The sequence below is a fragment of the Silurus aristotelis genome (assembly GCF_946808225.1).
Source record: "Silurus aristotelis genome assembly, chromosome: 12".
NCBI classification, from domain to species: Eukaryota; Metazoa; Chordata; class Actinopteri; order Siluriformes; family Siluridae; genus Silurus; species Silurus aristotelis.
The window spans coordinates 9,157,498-9,180,193 of record NC_139585.1 but is presented as its reverse complement, the minus strand read 5'-3'; the positions used below and the strand labels follow the sequence as shown (position 1 = coordinate 9,180,193).

Sequence of the window (22,696 nt, the reverse complement as noted above, 5' to 3'; positions counted from 1 at the left end):
ATCAATGGCGTGTGTCATCTCGAAGATTATTAAAAGCAATTACTGATCTGCGAGTGATCCTTCCATGAAAAGGGGCTCATTCCGTAATTGCTGGAAGTGTATTTTGACAGTATATAAAACCTAGTACCATAATTAGGACATGCTGATTCAGTGCTTATGTCAGTGCTTTGATGAAAGATGGGTTGTGTTTTTACCCTTAACACAAGCAATAATTTAGACTTATTTGTGAACGAACATAATGATGTTTCTTTATGTTTGCTCTATTAATATTTTTAGTAATTGAACTAGAAGGATTTCTATTATATTTTGTAACAGGCTGCATTTAAATATAAAGGTCCTTTTTTACTTGTTGTACATTACATTACAGCACAGTGAATTATTTCTTCACATATCCCAGTGATGTTAGTAAGCTGAGATCAGAGCACAGGGTCAGCTATGGTACAGTCTCCCTGGAGCACAGAGGATTAAGGGGTTGTTCAAGGGCCCAACAGTAGCAGCTTGGAAATACTGGGACTTGAACTCCCGACCCCACAATCAGTAATGCAGAGTCTGATTGTGAGGTCAGTATATCATGCTGGAACAATGCTAAGGCACACAAAGATATCCAATGCAATTGCATTCTTCCAGTAGTTTCCGGGCAACAAATTTCCTATTTGAGTAATACAGAACCACATGGGACTTAGATGAACTTGTTAGGGATTATAAAGAAAACACTATATATAAATCACAATCTTCTAGGCAAGACAGTGGTAAAGCCGAGAGATGAAACATGCAAGACAGAGGTTCTACAAAATCCCATGTACAACTTTAGCTTATATGCTAATGTAGCTAGTAAATTAATGTTGAATTTTACCTATTCCATGGACAGGTATCAAATCTAGGGTTTTAAGATGCTATTCGGAAACTTTTAGGCAGACAAAAACTAAGCTTCAAATTCACAATGTTGAGAATAATGAGCATGTGAATGTCCTGAAGTTTAAATTCTGATATCTTAGCAAAATGCAAAGTAACTCTCAGTGTTTTATTTATTTTATTCAAGACCTCAAATCTGTACATTGACATTTATGGCATTAAGCAGACACTCTTTTCCAAAGCGACTTCCAGAAGTGCTTTCAAGTTTTAATCGATAAATAATTCCTATTACTGGTTCACTAGGTCACAGACTGAGAGTACTTCTTCTTCTTCTTCTTTCGGCTGCTCCCATTAGGGGTCGCCACAGCGGATCATCCGTCTCCATACCACCCTGTCCTCTATATCTGCCTCTTTTACACCAACTACCTGCATGTCTTCCCTCACCACATCCATGAACCTCCTCCTTGGCCTTCCTCTTTTCCTCCTACCTGGTGGCTCCATCTTCAGCATTTTTCTACCAATATAATTCATGTCCCTCCTCTGCACATGTCCAAACCATCTCAATCTCGCCTCCCTCACCTTGTCACCAAAACATCCTACATGGGCTGTCCCTCTAATAAACTCATTTCTAATCTTGTCCATCCTCGTCACTCCCAACGAAAACCTCAACATCTTCAGCTCTGCTACCTCCAGCTCCACCTCCTGTCTTTTACTCAATGCCACTGTCTCTAATCCATACAACATCGCAGGTCTCACCACAGTCCTATAAACTTTCCCTTTCATTCTTGCAGATACTCTTCTATCACAAATCACTCCTGTCACTCTTCTCCACCCACTCCACCCTGCCTGCACTCTTTTCTTTACTTCCCTAACACACTCTCCATTACTTTGCACTGTTGACCCCAGGTACCTGAACTCCTCCACCTTCTCCACCTCTTCTCCCTGCAACCGCATCACTCCACTGCCCTCCCTCTCATTCACACACATGTACTCTGTCTTACTCCTACTGACTTTCATTCCCCTTCTCCACCTCTCCAGGCTCTTCTCAACCTGCTCTCTACTCTCACCACAAATCACAATATCATCTGCAAACATCATAGTCCAGGGAGACTCCTGTCTGACCTCGTCCGTCAACCTGTCCATCACCACTGCAAACAGGAAAGGGCTCAGGGCCGATCCTTGATGCAGTCCAACCTTCACCCTGAACCAGTCTGTCGTACCTACTGCACACTTTACTGCCGTCACACTGTCCTCATACATGTCCTGCACCACCCTCACATACTTCTCTGACACACCAGACTTCCTCATACAATACCACAACTCCTCTCTCGGCACCCTGTCGTACGCTTTCTCTAAATCCACAAATACACAATGCAGCTCCTTCTGTCCTTCTCTATACTTCTCCATCAACATCCTCAAAGCAAATAAGGCATCTGTGGTGCTCTTCCTCGGCATGAAACCATACTGTTGCTCACAGATGGTCACCTCTTCTCTCAGCCTGGCTTCCACTACTCTTTCCCATAACTTCATGGTGTGACTGATCAACTTAATTCCCCTGTAGTTACTGCAGGTCTGCACATCTCCCTTATGCTTAAAGATCGGTACCAGCACACTCCTTCTCCATTCCTTAGGCATCCTCTCCCCTTCCAGAATCCTGTTAAACAATCTGGTTAAAAACTCCACTGCCATCTCTCCTAAACATCTCCACGCTTCTACCGGTATGTCATCTGGTCCAACCGACTTTCCATTCTTCATCCTCTTAATCGCTGCTCTCACTTCCTCCTTACTAATCCTATCTACATCCTGCTTCACCAACTCCACATCCTCCAACCTTCTCTCTCTCTGATTTTCCTCATTCATCAGCTGCTCAAAATACTCCCTCCATCTTCTCAACACACTCTCCTCACTTGTCAACACATTTCCCTCTCCATCCTTTATTGCTCTAACTTGCAGTACATCCTTCCCAGCTCTGTCCCTCTGCTTGGCCAATCGGTATAAATCCTTTTCTCCTTCCTTAGTGTCCAACCTCTTATACAGTTCCTCATATACATTTTCCTTGGCTTTCGCCACATCCCTTTTAACCTGCTGCCACATCTCCTTGTACTCCTGCCTACTTTTCTCATCACTCTGTCGATCCCACTTCTGTTTTGCCAACCTCTTTCCCCTAATGCTCTCCTGCACTTCCTCATTCCACCACCACGTCTCCTTGTCTTGCTTTCTATTTCCAGATGTCACACCAAGTACTTTTCTAGCTGCCTCCCTCATCACTCCTGCAGTAGTTGCCCAATCATCCGGCACCTCTTCACCACCACCAAGCCCCTGTCTGACCTCTTCCCTGAACCTCACACTACACTCTTCCTCCTTCAGTTTCCACCATCTTATTCTTCTTTCAAACCTTACTTTCCTCCTCTTCTTCTTCGCCTCCAAAACCATCCTACAGACCACCATCCGATGCTGTCTAGCTACACTGTCCCCCGCCAACACCTTACAGTCTCCAATCTCCTTCAGGTTGCATCTCCTACACAGAAGATAATCCACCTGTGTGCACCTTCCTCCACTCTTATACGTCACCCTATGATCCTCCTTCTTCTTAAAATACGTGTTCACCACTGCCATTTCCATCCTTTTAGCAAAATCTACCACCATCTGCCCTTCCACATTCCTCTCCTTAAAACCATACCTACCCATCACCTCCTCATCACCTCTGTTCCCTTCACCTACATGCCCATTAAAGTCTGCCCCAATCACCAATCGTTCTTTCCTAGGTACACCATCTACCACTTCATCTAATTCACTCCAGAATCTTTCTTTCTCCTCCATCTCACAGCCAACTTGTGGAGCATAGGCACTGATGACATTTATCATCATCCCTTCAACTTCCACCTTCACGATCATCACCCTATCAGAAACTCTCTTCACCTCCACTACACTCTTACTGTACTCTTCCTTCAGAATCACCCCTACACCATTTCTCTTCCCATCCACACCATGATAAAACAGTTTAAACCCACCTCCAATGTTCCTGGCCTTACTCCCTTTCCACTTGGTCTCCTGAACACACAACACATCTACCTTTCTCCTCTCCATCATATCAGCTATCTCTCTCCCTTTACCCGTCATAGTACCAACATTTAAAGTACCAACCCGAACCTCTACTCTCCTACACTGCTCCTTTTCCTGCCGTCTCTGTAGACGCCTTCCTCCTTTCCTTCTCCTCCTTCGGCCAACAGTAGCCCAATTTCCACCGGTACCCTGTCGGCTAACGATACCTGTGGCGGTCGTTGTTAACCCGGGCCTCGACCCATCCGGTATGAAATTCTCATTTGTGATCCGCATATTTGATTTGGCACATGTTTTACGCTGGATCCCATTCCTAACGCAACCCTCCCCATTTACCCGGGCTTGGGACCGGCACTAAGAGTACACTGGCTTGTGCCCCCCTAATGGCTGGGTTTCACAGACTGAGAGTACAATCAGTCTAAAAATTGTCTTCAACAACATATTTTCCGAACAATATTACCTTCAAATAGAGTTTTTTTTTTTTCACAGACTGAGAGTACAATCAGTCTAAAAACTCTATTTGAAGGTAATATTTTTCGGAAAATATGTTGTTGAAGACAAGATTAAGTTGATTTAACCAACCATGTGCTGAAAGAGCGCTTTGAGGGTTTTGAGGCATGGCTTTCTTAAACTCTGAGAGATAGAACCATTCGAACAGTGCTAGATGTTCGTATGTGTATATGTAGGCTCATATTTGTCAAAAGGTCTCTTTATGATGGCTTGTTTAATGCTGGTGCTAATTTAGAGAGCAGCTCCTGAGAATTGGCTCACAATCTATTTCTTTCTTTCTTTCTTTCTTTCTTTCTTTCTTTCTTTCTTTCTTTCTTTCTTTCTTTCTTTCTTTCCGCTTCTCCCATTAGTGGTCGCCACAGTGGATCATCCGTATTCGTGATCCGCATGTTGGATTTGGCACATTTTTACACTGGATGCCCTTCCTAACGCAACCCTGCCCATTTATCTGGGCTTGGGACTGGCACTAAGAGTGCACAGGATTGTGCAACCCTATTGGCTGGTTGTTTGGTTCCTTGACTGGGAATCGAACACAGGCCGCGGCGGTGAGAGCGCCGAACACAAACCACTAGACCACCAGGGATCACAATCTATTTATGATTAGGACAAAAAATGCTGTGGTCCTTTAATTGGTTCACATGTAATTAATTACATGTAATAATGGTTGGTCTACGGTGGCCGAGAAGTGCAAAACACATTAACAAATCCGAAAACAAATTAACAAATCCGAAAACAAAACAACAAATCCAAAAACAAATTAACAAATCCAAAAACAAAACAACAAATCCGAAAACAATTTAACAAATTCAAAAACAAAACAACAAATCCAAAAACACTAACAAATCCGAAAACAAATTAACAAATTAGAAAAAACTAACAAATCCAATAACAAAATAACAAATCCGAAAACAAATTAACAAATTCAAAAACAAATTAACAAATCCGAAAACAAATTCAAAAACAAATTACCAAATCCAAAAAACACAACGACAAGTCAGACAAACCGGAAAAGGTAGGTATAGTTTGCGAATGGAAACTTACAGATCATTGGACAGGACACCTGTCAGTCAAGATATACAGGTGAATGACAGGTGTCTCGTCCAATGATCTTTAAGTTTACATTCACAAATTATACCTACCTTTTCCGGTTTGTCTGAATCGTTGCACGAAACACATTAACAAATCCAAAAAACACAACGACAAGCCAGACAAACCGGAAAAGGTAGGTATAGTTTGTGAATGGAAACTTACAGATCATTGGACGAGACACCTGTCACTTACCTGTATATCTTGACTGACAGGTGTCTTGTCCAATGATCTGTAAGTTTACGTTCACAAACTATACCTACCTTTTCCGGTTTGTCTGACTTGTCGTTGTGTTTTTTGGATTTGGTAATTTGTTTTTGAATTTGTTTTCGGATTTGTTAATTTGTTTTTGAATTTGTTAATTTGTTTTCGGATTTGTTGATTTGTTTTTGGATTTGTTAATTTGTTTTTGGATTTGTTAATTTGTTTTTGGATTTGTTAATTTGTTTTTGGATTTGTTAATGTGTTTTGCACTTCTCGGCCACCGTATTGGTCAATTAACATTTAGTAGAATACTTAACGCTATTCAAAAACATTATACTTAAATAATTAATGGTGACTTCAATGAAAAGCATATAGTCAAAGTTTAAAATTACAGTATTGGCCCCTTAAAAAAAAAAAAAGATATTAGATGAATGATTAATGGTGACTTCTTTACACATGACTACTTGTATAGCCTTCCTATTTTACATTTATACTTGTAATAAACAGTTTATTATACTTTTTGTTTACATTTTGCTTTATATTTATAGTATTTGCTGGAGGCAAAAGCCAATGTAAAGTAGGAATTTCATTGTACAGTACAACTGTTCTTGATTCTTTAAGGTCTGTAGAGGACCGACCCTTAATCTAAAACTTCTCCTTTTACTGCATTCTTGGGGTTGTGGATGCGGACTGACATATTCAATTCAGACTACAGTTTTACTGTAGCATTCAGGTCAGTTTCTTAGATGCACCACTCTAATTCAAGCGTGTGTATTCCTAGTCAAGAGCATGATGGCATGTTGACTTGCCATGAGGACATGTCTGTCTTCACGTGTGTTTTTTTCTCTCATAAATTGTGATGTGGTGTGTGTGTGTGTGTGGGGGGGGGGGGATAATGTGTTCAATTTCTGACCCATTTGAACGCCTACCTGGTGTTTATACACAAGCCACTAATGAGAATGCTGATAAACAAGCTGTATGTCCTTTACCCATACTGTTTTTTTTTTTTTTTTTTTTTTTTTTTTAACAATGGATTATGCTTCAGATAAAAAAACAACAAAAAAACATTTTTTTATATATGTGATGTCTTATTGTGAAATTTGGTGTTATTATTTTCCTTAAATGTTTTTTTCCTTTTATCTTGTCAGTACACTTTTGTCAAAAAATGAGGTGAAACATAAACAGAAAATGAATAGGCATACACATGTACACATATACACACTATTATAGAGCATTATTTTTCATAAACACACTCCCTTCATGAAACCTATTCATTCGTTTATAACTACGGCCATAATTTAGTTTCAGCCGCATCTGATGTTTATATAATTCATGAAATAATGGTTCATATTTTTCTAAAAGCAGACCTCATGTAGAGAGATATGCAATCAGGAAAATGGACTAGCCACAATAACACATAATAATTCGATGTACAATTAAGAGAAGCACAATAATTCAGAGTCGTGCTTTGTTGTCCTGCATGTTTTATTGAAAGACAGTGATGTAGCTGGATTTCCAGAAGGATCTCTGAAATATACCACTGAGCCTTTGATATCTTTAAAAAGAATCATTATTTTTCCATTAGATATCTTATGCCGAGTGACGGGTTTGTATAGAACTAAAGAGGAATGGAAAAAAGACTTCAGCAAGTACATTACTCTTGCTGGGTTCCTACTCTATAACTTCTCAAAATTACATTCATGAATCAATTGTTATTATTAATATTCATCCTGGTACATTGCACTCTGCATGCACTTCCTTTCAATTTTGAATCAAGAGATTTGATATATTATGTTAGAATAAGGTAAAGAAAGGGAAGGTTATGTAAGATAATGGAAGGTAAGATAATAAAAAGTAATTTATATCCCCAGTAGTTAAAGAAAGATGCTGTTTTTTGGTATTTTATTCTGGATTAATCTTTTCATTATGATTAACACTTCAGAATCTCTCAAAGCTTTTATGTACAAGTGTATAAAAGTCACTAAAATCATTGATTATTGTTATTCCATGTACCTGTGCTACTTTGTGGACAACACATTCTAAACCAATAACAACAAGCCATTAGCACCAGTGCAAGTAAAATACAGTATTTCTTCTTAATTTGACAATTTGAGTACAAATTCATATATGCAGTTTCCTAAGTACTGTCTATCACTTAGATCACCAAAATGTTTTGGAAAGTGTGCAATTGCTCAAAGCTCACACTCCTTCTCTTTAACATATACATTGAAATCAGTTTTTAGGAAGATGCCGTTTGGTGTGAGATGTATAGGTACACTACCTGCCAGTGTCTATTTTAAAGACAGTTATATGACAAAGTGATGTGGTGATATGAGAGTTATTACTGTCATGATGCATAAGGGGAGATTTCACAATACAATGCCTTCTCACATTGAATGCTACCTATTTTATTTAGACGTGGCTAAATTGAATACCCAGCAGACTTAGACGGATACAAACTACAGTGTAGAAGGGCATGGTGTGAAAGGTCTGTTTTGTGGACTAAGCTAGTACTGATGATATATTAATGATGAAATCTGGTATCATATCAATCATGGTTCACTATCTCTTGTGACTTTAAAAATTTTATTTTGTAATACTGTATTATTACCTGCATCATGAGCTAGCTGGCCCTGTGAGGAGAATATGAAATCTGATTGGTTAAAGAAACAGACCTGTTGCTAATAGAGACTAAGGTGAAAAGGCCAGCAGTACTGACTTTAAAGGCCCTGGGCAGATTAGATTGACATGGCAGCACATAGAGGCTGAATTTTGATTGGACAAAAAATCTAACATCCACATACACGTACAGCCAAGAAAAATTAAGAGAATAAACTGTTTAGAATAAATTAATACAAATGCACAAAACAAATATTAGAATTTAGGTTGTAAATGTATGTCAGTGCTTCTGATATTTTTTAGGCCAGCAGAGAACGCTTTGTTGGCCCTGGTGGCCCACCACTGTATAAAATGATTAGGCCACAATGACCAATAAAAACTTTCTTTCGGCTTCTCCCGTTAGGGGTCGCCACAGCGGATCCTCCGCACGTTTGATTTGGCACATGTTTTACGCTGGATGCCCTTCCTAACGCAACCCTCCCCAATTTATCCGGGCTTGGGACCGGCACTGAGAGTGGCTGGGGATGGTTCCCTGACCGGGGATAACAATGACCAATATGAACCTTAAAACATGTTTACAGTAGTCAACACAATTCAGAACTGCAACTGAATTAAGTTTGTAAGACCTCTATGCAATGCAAACACATCTGTTTATGTTTTATATATATATATATATTTAGAGAGAGAGAGAGAGAGAGAGAGAGAGAGAGAGAGAGAGAGAGAGATACATGTATACATACACACACAAACACACAAACACACACATACATATATATATACATTTGTAAATGATGTATCCTAACATGAGCACAGGAAAGTTCTATTTTAACAACTATAATAATTAATAAAAGTCATTGTGTTATATAATGATGGTTATTTATTATTGTTATTTTTTGTTGGTGAAGTGTAATGTCAATTCTTTTTCATGTCACACTATACATTTTACTGCATATGAACTTTTTGCATCTCTTTAACCTCCACATTGCTGTGATTTACTTGCCTTTTTCCTTCAGGGGTTGTTATTCTGAACAGCAGCACTTGTCCTTCTGCCATGGCTATTCCCTGAGATCGTTTGACATTTTTCATGTGTTGTTTTGAATCTTAGCCCATTCCAGCATGCACTTAGCCTGAGTGAGAGCAATATATTTAATTCCCTGATGTATAATTCAAGGTGTAGTTGGATATAAAGCGTGTGCCTACTCACCAAACTGAGCACTTTTTTCAATGCAATATGCACAGCCTCATATTTCTGCCAAGACTATTGTGACTTTCTGGCATAACGGGTGAAGCCTTCCAGGTCTAATAAATGGAAATTCAGTGCTATTTGTAGAAGCAGAGGTGGAACTTTTCTTTGTGGGTTATTTATTGGATTTATGCTTCGTGATAAACGGCATATAGCAGCAGTGTAGGGAAATTGAGATACTCAGGAAGTGGGCTGTCAGGGGAAGATTGAGCTGGTGTTGTAATCAGTCACAAACATTACAGAACATTTGTAAATCCAATCTGACACTAGTTGGGCAAGCTGTCCTGATAAGTATAGTTTTTTTTGTTTTTTTAAAACATGACTTAAACAGGTCTATATAGGTTTCCTGGTGGTCTAGTGGTTAGGATGTGGCGCTCTCACCGCTGCGGCCCGGGTTCGATCCCCGGTTAGGAAACCAACCCCAGCCACTCTTAGTGCCGGTCCCAAGCCTGGATAAATGGGGAGGGTTGCGTTAGGAAGGGCGTCCAGAGTAAGAACATGTGCCAAATCAAAACAGGCAGATGATCCGCTGTGGCGACCCCTGATAAGAGAAGCCGAAAGAAAGTTTAGTTTTACTTAAACAGGTCCATGCTTCCTTGTACATCTTCTGTTCAAGATTCTTACTGAGAATTGACTTGATCTTATTTTGTATGGTGCTAATTATGGACGTTCACAAATACTAATACTTTATTTTGGTAATAGTCTAAATGGATGCACAAATACAGATACAAATATAAGGCATGTTTTCCTTTATTTATTTTTTTTAATTAGAAAGCCTATTAGAGGCGTCTTAATTTTGCTATTAGTAAATAGATTTAATAGAATTTGTATATATCAGGAAATCCTGTCCAGCTTGAAAGAAACAGATAACCTACTTTAGTGTTATATTCAGCTGCTATTTATATTAAAGTATTTTCTCATTCTAAATCTTTTATACTATCTCAGTAAAACATTTTAATAAAGGCTGTCCATGAAATCTAGATTGTATGCTTGTGGTGAAGTTTGCATAGAATTACTGTTAACAGAATGACATCTTTCATCATACACAACCTTTAGACTTAATATGAAATTCCCCTGCAGCTCATCATACTTTCAATTCCCTCATGAGATGTGCTTTTTTTTAGACTGTGGTTGATTACAGGAAGCAAAATGCAACACGGTCAGTTATTTCTAGTTATCTATACAAGGATTACAGTGTCTCATGAGCTGATTATAGAGATTAATACTGGTAATCATTAGCAGTTCATTTCTACATGAGGGCAAGTTCAAATTAATGAGAGTTGGATAAAAGGAACCCGTGTTTTAGCATAATGATGTTTACCAAATGAACTGTACAAAATCTCTCATTTTATTAAACAATATTTCATTGGACAGTCTGGTGTTGCTGATGAAAGTAGCGGAGATTACATTAGCTAGTCTTAAGAGAGCTTTTGTTTCTGTAAAACAGTTTAATGTGACACATTCCAGAAGCTTAGATCTTGAGCAAAGAATTGATTATTTAATTAATCAAATACTCATTATGAGCTGCAGCTCAGTTTGCTTTTCTAACTTATGCAGTTAGATGTACTTTAGGCCACTGATGGGGACTTATTTGTGGAACCAACAGATTAAATATTTGATAAGTCGATAATTAATTTAACTAACTAGGTTGAAAAGCAAAGGAGAAGTAGGCAGCTAAAAACATTTAATCAACAATGCAATTAAAGCAAAGTAAATGAGAGCTTGCTTGCTATGTGACAAGTTCTAGAAAACAATTGACTGCATTTTATATGAATGTACAATAAATATTCTCTTATAAATATACACATACATAACCATATATATATATATATATATATATATATATATATATATATATATATATATATATATATATATATATATATATACACACACAGTGGAACCCGGTTATCTCGCCCTCGGTTACCTCGACAACCCTATTAAGTCGACGTTTTTGAAGTGGAACCGCCAAATTCTCGCTTTTTCTAAGTATTTTTTATCGGTTATGTCGACTTTTTTATGTCGCTGAACCCTGATATCTCGAGCACAAAGGGGGGAAAATTTGCCATTTAACGTCGGTTATCTCGGTGCAGCCGCAGAAGAACTCGCGGAAGTGGCGGAAAAATCAAACCTTACAGCTGCTACAGGTGTTGTATTGTATACTGGTGAATCTCTGCTGTTAGTTAGTGCACATATGCCTTTTGTTGTTAAATGTTATGCGATGAACGGGAGGCGAAAGCCGCGCTTGGCGGCGCGGAACGTGGGATGAGCAATAGCATAGAATGAACACCGGCAGGATCGGGGGGGGGGGGGGGGGGGGAATCCGCGATGCGCTTTGGGAAGAAAAGAGCAGCCGTTGAGAGAGTGCCGGTGGGAGGACACGTACCGGGATACGCATGCGCGATAACAACGACCGCCGTGAACCAACATATACCAACAATAACGGACAGTGAGAGTGTGGAAGTTTAAATAGGAGCTGGTGATGATGATAAACGAGCACCATATGTGCACGATTGAAGCCGGGAGCTTCAGAGAAAGCGGCCAAGAAAACACCTGACACGCTGAAGGGGGCTGAAGGGGGCGTGGCAGGGGGATTCCTGACAGATAAACATGTACTGTATGTATTTTTATAACATGCCTTCATCAAACAAATCGCGGCAACGCTGTTGTTTAAAAAAAAAACCTTCAAAAACACGTGCATGCACATTCTCATTTATTAACGCACATCATGTACATAATGAAATTTCAAGCATGTTAATGTATTGCCGCCATTTTGATTTTCGTTTATCTCGATCATCGGTTATCTCGATGCTTTTTGGCGACCCCCTAGGACATCGACATAACCGGGTTCCACTGTATATATATATATATATATATATATATATATATATATATATATATATATATATATATATATATATATATATATATATATATCAGTTACTTATATAATGTTTATTTGTGTCCTAGGTAGTTTCCCTATTACTGTGTATTTTTCTGTTGATGTCATTTCCATGTTTGAGTAATAAAATATTGATTTGTATCTAATGTAAATAGTATGACCAAGCACTGTGATCTGCTCTTCTCTTCTTTTTCTGGAGTTATTACAAAACACTGTTGAGCATTTCTTCATGGCAGATGGTACTGCTACAGTAGTTTACAAGTATTGATATTATTATGAATGGCACATTGCTTTGTGAACACACATCAGTGAACAGAATAGATTGTGTTTACCTTTGAGTGTCAGACAAAAAGGCAGATGTGGAATGGCAGTGGGATCGGAGAGTGTTATTGTGTAATAAAAATCAGCTTTAAGATCAGAAGCGTTTGGCTAAGCATCAGACATATTCAGCAGTCTGTGTGTTTTATTCGCTTTAAGGAACATGAACATTCTGAAGGTTTTTCACATTTCAGGCTGGCAAATTGCCTTTGCCTTTCAAGTCTGTCTGTCTGCCACATTTTAAAGTTTTTTTTTATTTTTTTTGTCTAGCATCATTCTGCTGAGAGATCTTTACTTTCTCATGTTGCCAAGAATTCAAAAGGTGATGATTGAATGTTGATTAATCTTGTAATAGAGACTTCTAAAAAAGACTAAATTTTACTTATGTCTTAAGAGCAAGGTTAAATGAAAAGGTTTAAGAGTACATTTACCAGCTGCTTACAAAGAAACACCTGGACACTTGATCATTTATGCAATTAACCATGCATATTGGCAACAGCTCGATGCATAAAATCATGCAGCTACAGGTTCAATACAATAAATATTTACATCAGACATCATTAGGGATAAATAAGATTTCAGTTACTCTGGCGTTGTTGTTGTTTCTGTTGTTTTAAAAAAAAAAAATCCAGATTCTGAAAAGCTTTTCTATTCACCACAGCTATAAAAAAAAAAATTGTTTGAGCGAATTTATCTCACCTTGCACCAATAATCAGATTGCATTTACCATCATTCTGGTGTTTGATGTGAACATAAGATTAGATTCATGGGTCTATGCATTCCGGCACATAATTGTTTGCTTGTCTAGTTGCATTATTGTGCAGGTCTATATGTGTTCCTAATAAAGTGGCCTTTGTGTGCAAGTTGCATTTCTTTTTATATGAACCTCAAATGGCATCATTCCTCAACCCACCCATCCTTTTACAGAGGGACCTGAATTATTGAACATAATGTAAAATGAAATTTTCAACACAGTCAACAGTGGTGTCAGGTTTAATGCCAAATCCATTGCTGGATGCAGGAATTAAACAATTCCTCACTATGATGCTTCACACTGTGGTGTATTTGAAGAATTTTCTATCACACGCTGGTGTTGTTTGCGGAGAGGTTTTTGTTGACTTAGTAAACAAATCTCTGCATAAGATCTATGTGTCATTGAAACACAAAAGGAAAAAGCGTCCTACAGGAGGTTGTTGCGAGCAGTCTTTTCTCATGCTGTCTGAATTGCATGGATTGACCACTGGTGGGCTTACTTGAGGTTAATGGAAGTGGAATGTAATTTTGCATGCAGGGCTTCTTTAATACTACCGAGTGTCACTGAATACAGATTAGATAGGCATGTCATGACTTTTGGCTTAGTCTAAGAGTGGCATGTAAATCTTATTAGACAAAATAGAAAATGAGATTGAGATTAGAATAAAATAGCTGTAGTAACATCATAATAAATTGCGTTTAGAGACGAGAGCAGAATGTTTTTCAGGGGCCAGGATGAGGTCAAAAACGCAAGAACTGGACCTTTTACCAATCCCGTTGTCATGTCATTTACTTTGTCTATGCATTAAGCTTTTTCTCTGTTATTTTGTAGCATACATTTTTTTTCCCTTTCTTTCTCGTTCTACTCCTATATAGTGCTGTACTACTTGCATTTATGCATCTTATCCTCTTATAGACACACACACAGACACACACACACACACACACACACACACACACACACACACACACACACACACACACACACACACACACACATCACACTATGATTCTCACTATCTTTTTCCCTTCAAAGCAAGCCCAAATTCTTAGAAGCCCTTGTCTGATGTCCTTCAAATGCAATGAGTTTCAGGGTAAAATAAGTTTTCCGGGAGACTCAAATCATGCATGACACATACAGTACAACAGTATAAAAGCTGTCATATTAAATGTTAAATATAAAAAATAATAAAACACCCCTATAAAGTAGTAACCAAAAACCAACTTTTTAAAGTTTTTTTCAGTGGAAAACACACCAAGAAGTGTACCACCTTGGTTACGACCTTATGTTTGCCACCTTTATTACCACTTTTAATTCCTGGTCATTAATGCATTGTTGTAAAATGGTGCAACTGATTTGATGCTTGGATTGTGAGGTAAATGAGTTTAAACCAGTTTAATTTACAATTTGACAGTGCAATTCTACAGTATTTAGTCTTTCACCAGTCTTACTACCCACATTGTCGTTTGACCCCCCCCCCCCCTGATAGAAGAATTAATCTCTAAAAGAGCAGCATGTAAATGGAGCAAGCGGGTAGCACAATGATATTATTAGTCACTTTTCATATCTATCTAGCTGTTTCCCTTCCTCATCAGACATACATGCAGACAGACAGATGGACAGGCAGACAGACAGACAACTTTATTTATTCTAAAGGGGAAATTTATGTGTCTGTGTTTAAAAAGGTTAGATATGAAACTTTAAATTCCATGCTTTTACCATCATCAGTTCCACCATCTTTTCACAAGGGCACTATCTAGCAAAACAGTGAACAGAAAAAAAAATCTGTTACTCTTTTATTTTTACTTCGATAACAGTGAAAAAGATTCATATCCCTTGTTTTTTGTATTTCTGATATTTTATTCTTATATATTAAACACCATTATAACTGCTCAAAGTGTCTCCCTGTGACATCAATGCAGCAGACTACTACTGGCCTCAAAACATTTTGCAAACGTTAGCTTTAAAGCATTTGGCAGACATTTTTATCTGGACCGATATACAGAAGTCTTTTAGAACTTCATGAAGGTCTGAGGCTTTAGTGTTTGTCTGTGACTCAGCTATTTGAACAGCCCAGAGAAGAGGAGAATACAGAGAAGAACCTTGATGCATGTCTTCCTTGCAGAGCTGTTCTTGTAGCCTGCTGTACAGATTGGGGGTTTGATAAGTGTCTTAAGGTATGTACTGTAGGAGTTAGCCATTTTTGGCTTTGTAGTCACCTGTAAGGGGTTTTTGAATATGATGTTGGAAAAGGAATTAGTGATAAAGGTATGTGCGCCAGGTAAGATAGTTTGAAGCTTATTATGATTAATGCAATGTTTAGTGTATTTAGAATGAAATAATGAATCAGAGGAACATGTGCTCTAAAGAATGTTTGACTTACTGATCTTTTACAGAATTATATACATTTGCCATATCATAATACATTTCATTTTTATGTTCACACAAACAGCATAAACACTTACACATCCACTTGTAACGCATATACACACATATACTCTCTCCATCAAATGTCTGCAACTGTTTGTAGTCGCTGCCAAAGAAAAATACTCCTTCACCTTGAAGCATCGCGGGAAACGTGTGTTCACCTGTCACGTCCCATCTTTTCTGACAGGCAATTAGATGTGGTGGAACTGTATATCTCTATTTGGATGCCTTTGGCTTAGCGCTAGCGTGCTGGCTTAGAACTGATCATACACCACCTCTAACTAATTTCAAATTATTTAAATCCACTGATACGGATAAGGTAATTTTAAGTAAGGGTTCATAATTCTTAGCAATTGCATTAAATTGCTTTGGGCCTTAGCAAAAAAAAATGGAGAGAGAACGTGTCTGAGGAGACAGGTATGAATAATGGGAACAGTTCTCTACTTTACACTTGAGCGAAGACATTATGACATTGAATTATAACCGTCCGTAGGTTTTCTGTCATGAGCGAATTGCTAAGAGCTTTGAACTGATTGTGGGTTGTTCAGTGGAGATAAGGACAAAGCACCAAATTTTTACAATGGAAAGACCTGAAACTGTTTTTTTTTTTTCTTTCCCTCCAGAAATATTAGAATGTTTTTTTACTTTTGTGGCAGCACAATGGCCCATCAGAGATGCAGCTATTTTGCATTCTTCTACTTTTATTAAGCTCCTCTTTAAGGCTCTATTGAAATGGAAATAAACCCTGACCCGCTTCCCAACCGACTGATCCCTCCAAACAAAAGCCCATACTAAGAACCAACAAAATAGCCAGTGAAGCAATGAGTCTGCATTTCCTCCTGTTCTAAACAGTACAGTCTTGTGCATTCAAGATATTGGTTCTAGATGTCAGTTTCATTGCACTTTTAACAAATAAGCAAACAAGAATGCAATAGTCACAGTTCAAAATAATACGTCTCTAATATTTGCTGTGCATCCAAACATCCTTAGCATTATTTCTTTTGTGGCAGCACATGATATGACCAACAATTCACCCAACTGCAGGAAGTTACCAAAACATAGATTGTAAAGTATATAGGGTTGTGTGACTGACTTGCGAGGTGAAACGCATAGAAAAAAAGTGCTCCAGAAAGATTTTTTTTTTAGTGAAGAAATTAACAAAATAAATGCTGGATGCAAAATGCATTTTCAAAACTATTTCTTTTTTATTATTATTATTATTATTAATATTCAGCCCGCTTTTGATTCTGATTAGGGCTGCAGTGGAAATGGAAACCTATTCCGAGTACACTTGGAAAAAATACACCCTGAATAGAATGCAAGTCCATCACTGGGCACCCTGAAAACACATGTTCATACACACACATATCTATTGGTGATTTCTAACATACTGTAGTTAATATATTGTTAACTGAGCATGGCCAATCCTCCATGTTTTCCACTGTGACTTTTCAGACCAACGAGTAAACCAATGTTATTAAGCCCCGCTTTTTCCCTTCTAACTGTTAAGTCAAGTACACTCTACCAGACTTCAAAATTGAACAGTTGCTGATTTGCTTATATGCCACAAAATGCAATCTGTTGTTTTGCTGGACATAGAAACGTGCGCATTACACAAGCTCTCACCCGTTATACAATATTTGATGTGCCAGATCCATGGGTCATGAAAATCAACACGGGTACTGTCTGTTACGTGACTTTTTCTCTGTTTGGTCTGGAAACAAGGAAATCAAACGTGCTCGGCGATCACTCGCATGACTGAGGAAATGTTACTGCCTAACCATTCACGCTATGCAGTCGCCGCATGAGCGCACATCAATTAGTGCGAACCAAAATTAACCGAAAATACCACTTTTACTGATTTGTTCTCGACAAGGAGTTGAATAGGTGAGAAAGCTGTCTATTAGTGAGAAACTGTTATTCAGCATGTTCATCAGTGCAGCTCTGCCTTTAAAGGTAAAACAGGCAATAGATCATATCACTGACATGCTTAAAGACATATGGCTTGTCAAATTCTGCACAGGACACTTATTTTTCACTGGTTGTTAAAACCATGTCCCTTGATTATCTATCCTTAAGAACAACATGCAATTGCGTGTTATGGCAGCTCAGCATGCCACAGTCTTCATTTTTAATGAGTTCCCTGCTACTAAATTCAGTACTCTAAACACAGTACTGACTGTTCTCTCTCTCTCTCTCTCTCTCTCTCTCTCTCTCTCTCTCTCTCTCTCTCTCTCTCTCTCTCTCTAACTGCTTCACTCCTTTGCTCTATCAATTTCTTTCTTCTCATACTAACTCTACCTGTATTTCTCATTAAACTTTCAAAGTTCCTGCGTCTTTTAGGTATATACAGTACTTCACACATGCAAATCCCACCAGAATGCTTCAGAAAATCTTATTAGATGTTGACCTGGAAAATGTCTTACTTTGGTTGTGCCAGTGCTTCAGCTCACACACTCTTTTTGTCTCTGCTGTGCATCTTCCAACTGCTCAAAGTGAGATGTCATTACTGCGCTCTCATGCCTTCTTCACAGAGCCCCATTTTAGTACTTCTACACTGTTCTTCTTCTTTTATCTTCCATCCCATGAACCAACCTCCCCTCATCTATGTTGTGTCACTTTGACCTCAGTGCCTTCCTTTGTCCTTGGAGTGGTTGAGTGGAATGAATGACAGGATGTGGAATGGACACAAAGGTAAAAAAGCTGCTGTTTTCCTCTGTATGAACTTCAGAAGAAATAAAATGTGCTATTCTTGTCTTATGGACTGACATTTGAATCTTCTGTTCTTTGTCTGGTAAGCAGTTACAGCATGTACAGTACATGGTCAGGTTGTCTATAGATATATAGAGAGTAAATACAGTTTGACAATAAATAACCTTGGTAAAACTCCTGTTGAACTTCCTGATGATAATTCGCAGCTTCTTACAGAAAATATCAGACCTTAATATGCTTAATATGCCTAAGAAAAGGCATATGAGGAGCTTTGTGTAAAGTTGGACACTAAGGAAGGAGAAAAGAATTTTGCCAGGCAGAGGGACCGAGCTGGTAAGGATGTGCTGCAAGTTAGAGCAATAAAGGATGGAGATGGAAATTTGTTGACTAGTGAAGAGAGTGTGTTGAGAAGATGGAGGGAGTATTTTGAGCAGCTGATGAATGAGAAAGAGAGTAGGTTCGAAAAAAGTGTGAAGATGGTGAATAAGAAAGTGGATAGGAGTAAGGAGGAAGTGAGAACAGCTATTAAGAGGATAAAGAGTGGAAAGTCAGTAGGACCAGATGACATACCGGTAGAAGCATGGAGATGTTTTTTGGAAAGATGTGAGTGGAGTTTTTAATAAGATTGCTCAACAGGATTCTGGAAGGTGAGAGGATGCCTGAGGAATGGAGAAGGAGTGTGCTGGTATTGTTTTTTTAAAATAAGGGAGATGTGCAGACCTGCAGTAACTACAGAGGAATGAAGTTGATCAGTCACACCATGAAGTTATGGGAAAGAGTAGTGGAAGCAAGGCTGAGAGAAGAGGTGGCCATCTGTGAGCAACAGTATGGTTTCATGCCGAAGGAAGAGCACCACAGATGCATTATTTGCTTTGAGAATGTGGATAGAGAAGTATAGAGAAGGTCAGAAGAAGTTGTATTCTGTGTTTGTGGATTTGGAGAAAGCGTACGACAGGGTGCCGAGAGAGGAGTTGTGGTATTGTATGAGGAAGTCAGATGTGGCAGAGAAGTATGTGAGGGTGGTGCAGGACATGTATGAGGACAGTGTGACAGCAGTGAAGTGTGCAGTAGGAACGACAGACTGGTTTAAGGTGGAAGTGGGACTGCATCAAGTATGGTCTCTGAGCCCTTTTCTGTTTGCAATGGTGGTATTGTGAGCAGTTACAGCATGTACAGTACATGGTCAGGTTATCTATAGATATATAGAGAGTAAATACAGTTTAACAATAAATAACCTTGGTAAAACTCTTGAATGTCCTGGTGATAATTTGCAACTTCTTACTGAAAATATCAGACTTGCACTGAGACCTTAAAAGCTGTAGAAAAATTGCCAGTAGTGATTCTATGCATACCAAAAAACAACTTCTTACACCCACATCATGTCTGTTGACATCCATAGACTGAACTTCCCCAAGCGTTAAACTTATAGAAATGCATATAGTCATATAGTCGGACATGTCTGTAATGTTAGCATGCAGCGAGATTTGTGGGATGAAGAAGCAGGCCACATATTGGCTATCACAAGTCCTGGACACCTAAGTGTGCAGATCCTTGAAAAAAGGCAGACCCCGTCATTGAGGCTGTGACACAGGGCGCAGGAAGCACTCGTCCAGCTTGCTGCTTCCACTTTTCTTCCGGCCAAGCGAGCTCGAGCTTGGACACTACCTCCAAGAGCTCCTCGTACAGCACAGGATAAGAGGAGTCCGTGGGCTCGCTAGCTTCTTTAAAGGAAGAAATGTGGAGAATATTTTCCACATCGCTTCTTTTTTTTTGCAAATCTCTTATAAAACAACTTTGTACATTTTTTTATGCATGTTGTTTGTGTGTACTGCTTACATAAATTCAGCAAATACATTTCTTATACGTTTTCCATTGAAAAACAGTGATCTGAAATCACTGCTTGAGGTTTAGACCTTTAGAATGATGTATAGTTAGTCATGGTTACACTTGTCCCTTGTTATTTAATCGATTGCTAAACATTAACACCTGAGAACAATGGATATCGGTTGCGCTGGCACAACCCTGACGACTAAGAGGTTAAAGCTTATGCCTACACAGATTTACACACAAAGTGCTTACCTGAACAAACAGAAGCTAGCGTCAGCTCCACTGCATGCACATTTGGTAGCTTCCTGGTCGTGACGACACCCCGCTAAAAGGGAACTTGACTGTGACGGTATGTATAACCTAGAAGACAGATTAATCATGGTTTGAACCTCAATGCTTTTTTCTTCCATTTTTCTTATGCATGAATAACCATGCCATCGAAATGGATTCACATCAATGGTAAAGTAATTAGTCACATAATTACACCAGTTACAGTGCGACTTTTGAGTGAGCTTCGATCTGTCGAAATGTGAAAACACTTTAAAGTGTTTTATTACATGTCTCAAAAAAGACAGTAAATTGCAACTGTCTTTTTTTTTTCTTGCGTAGGTCAGCTGGCCTCTATCTCAGAAAAGCTTTTGATGAGCACATTGAGTAAAAAGAAAAAGGTTCAAGTAGTACAATGTAATATATTATATCATTCAATATAATGAGAGAGTGAAAAAAAAACATTTCAATAAAGAAATAGCAGTAATAATGATTTGCTGAGGAACACAGGTCGAAGCCAAACCTTAAATAAATGATTAATAATTAAATAAGAAAGAGTGTCCCATTTGTATGAGCTACATGACCTGAAACACCATTATATCTATTTACTAAATATTGAGGTCATTTCAAGTTACTTGTCTTGCCTTTCTACATAAGCACATGAGTGAAAGTGCTTCATTTCCTATAATTGTAGCAGAAAGAAAAAATATAAATGCTAACCCCATACCAAATGCTAGAGTACTGCAAACTTCTCATATTTCATGGATGCTTATGTAACACGTATCATTATCTTTAATTACTTTATCTACTGAAATGATTTGTTTTATATGCAATAATGACACCCCACCCACACACACACACACACACACACCCACCCCCAGTGCAAGGTAGGATCACAAGTAAGCTATTTTCTATTCTAACGTTAACTTTAAATAAGAATTTATCATCATCAGTGTCGGGATTATTCATAAAACATTGAGAAAACATGCACTCAGTTATTTCTAACATATTCCACATTATTCTCTTTACTTTAATAACATTTGATCTTTTATTTACAAGAAATTTTTAACTTTTTGTTGTAAGGCAATCTGAAAAAATTTAAACCATGCATAATGCATAATTAACTTTGTCATTCTGATAAATGTAAATTAAAAAAAATTGGCAATTAAGTGATGTACACACACACTACTGCAATTATTCTATGCCAAAATGCACCCACCTTACACACGCACGCACGCACGCACGCACGCACACACACACACACACACACACACACACATTCCTATTCTATTGATTCATTGTTTGTTTATCCCTGGAGGCCACACTTATAGTGTAATTGGTAGAAATGTCTACACTTGTTGAATGTTAATTAGAATTCTGAAAGCTAAATGCCTAAACTGAAAGCAGAGGTGTGAGGCCTTTAACACATTTCCTCTAAAGACAAACCACAGGAGAAAATAAAGTATGGCTATGTAAACAGCACAGCATTTTTATCTGAATTTCTGAAACAGAAGGCCTAAAGCTAATATTTGATCAATTATACTCATCCTTTCAGCAAGCACTGTGACATTAAGGTGGGAAAATAGAACGGAAATCTATAAAAAGGGCATTGATGTGCTCCGACTAAGGCATGGATGGTGAAATATGCAGACTAACAGAGGAGAATAGATGAGATTCGTTTCACTGACGTGATTCATCTGAGTGAATGGTACGCAAAGGGCAGTAGTGGAGTGTATGGTTCAGGTGATTCTTTAAACACCTCATTCATTTCCTTTTCTATTTCTTCTGTCTGACCCAGTATTTTTTTTTTCATTCTTTTCTACCTGTGACTCGTTTCTTCTTAGGAATCCAATGTTATGCAGTTTAACACTGCACATTACTCTCATTAAAAAGTGTGCTCAATTCCACTCAATAA

At 38.3% G+C, this 22,696-nt stretch overlaps 1 protein-coding gene across 1 annotated transcript in view; it reads left to right on the top strand.

Moving 5' to 3' along the window:
• Positions 1-22,696, top strand: part of tcerg1l (transcription elongation regulator 1 like) — a 104,969-nt gene that overhangs the window by 43,102 nt on the left and 39,171 nt on the right. The gene's annotated exons all lie outside the window — the stretch shown is intronic.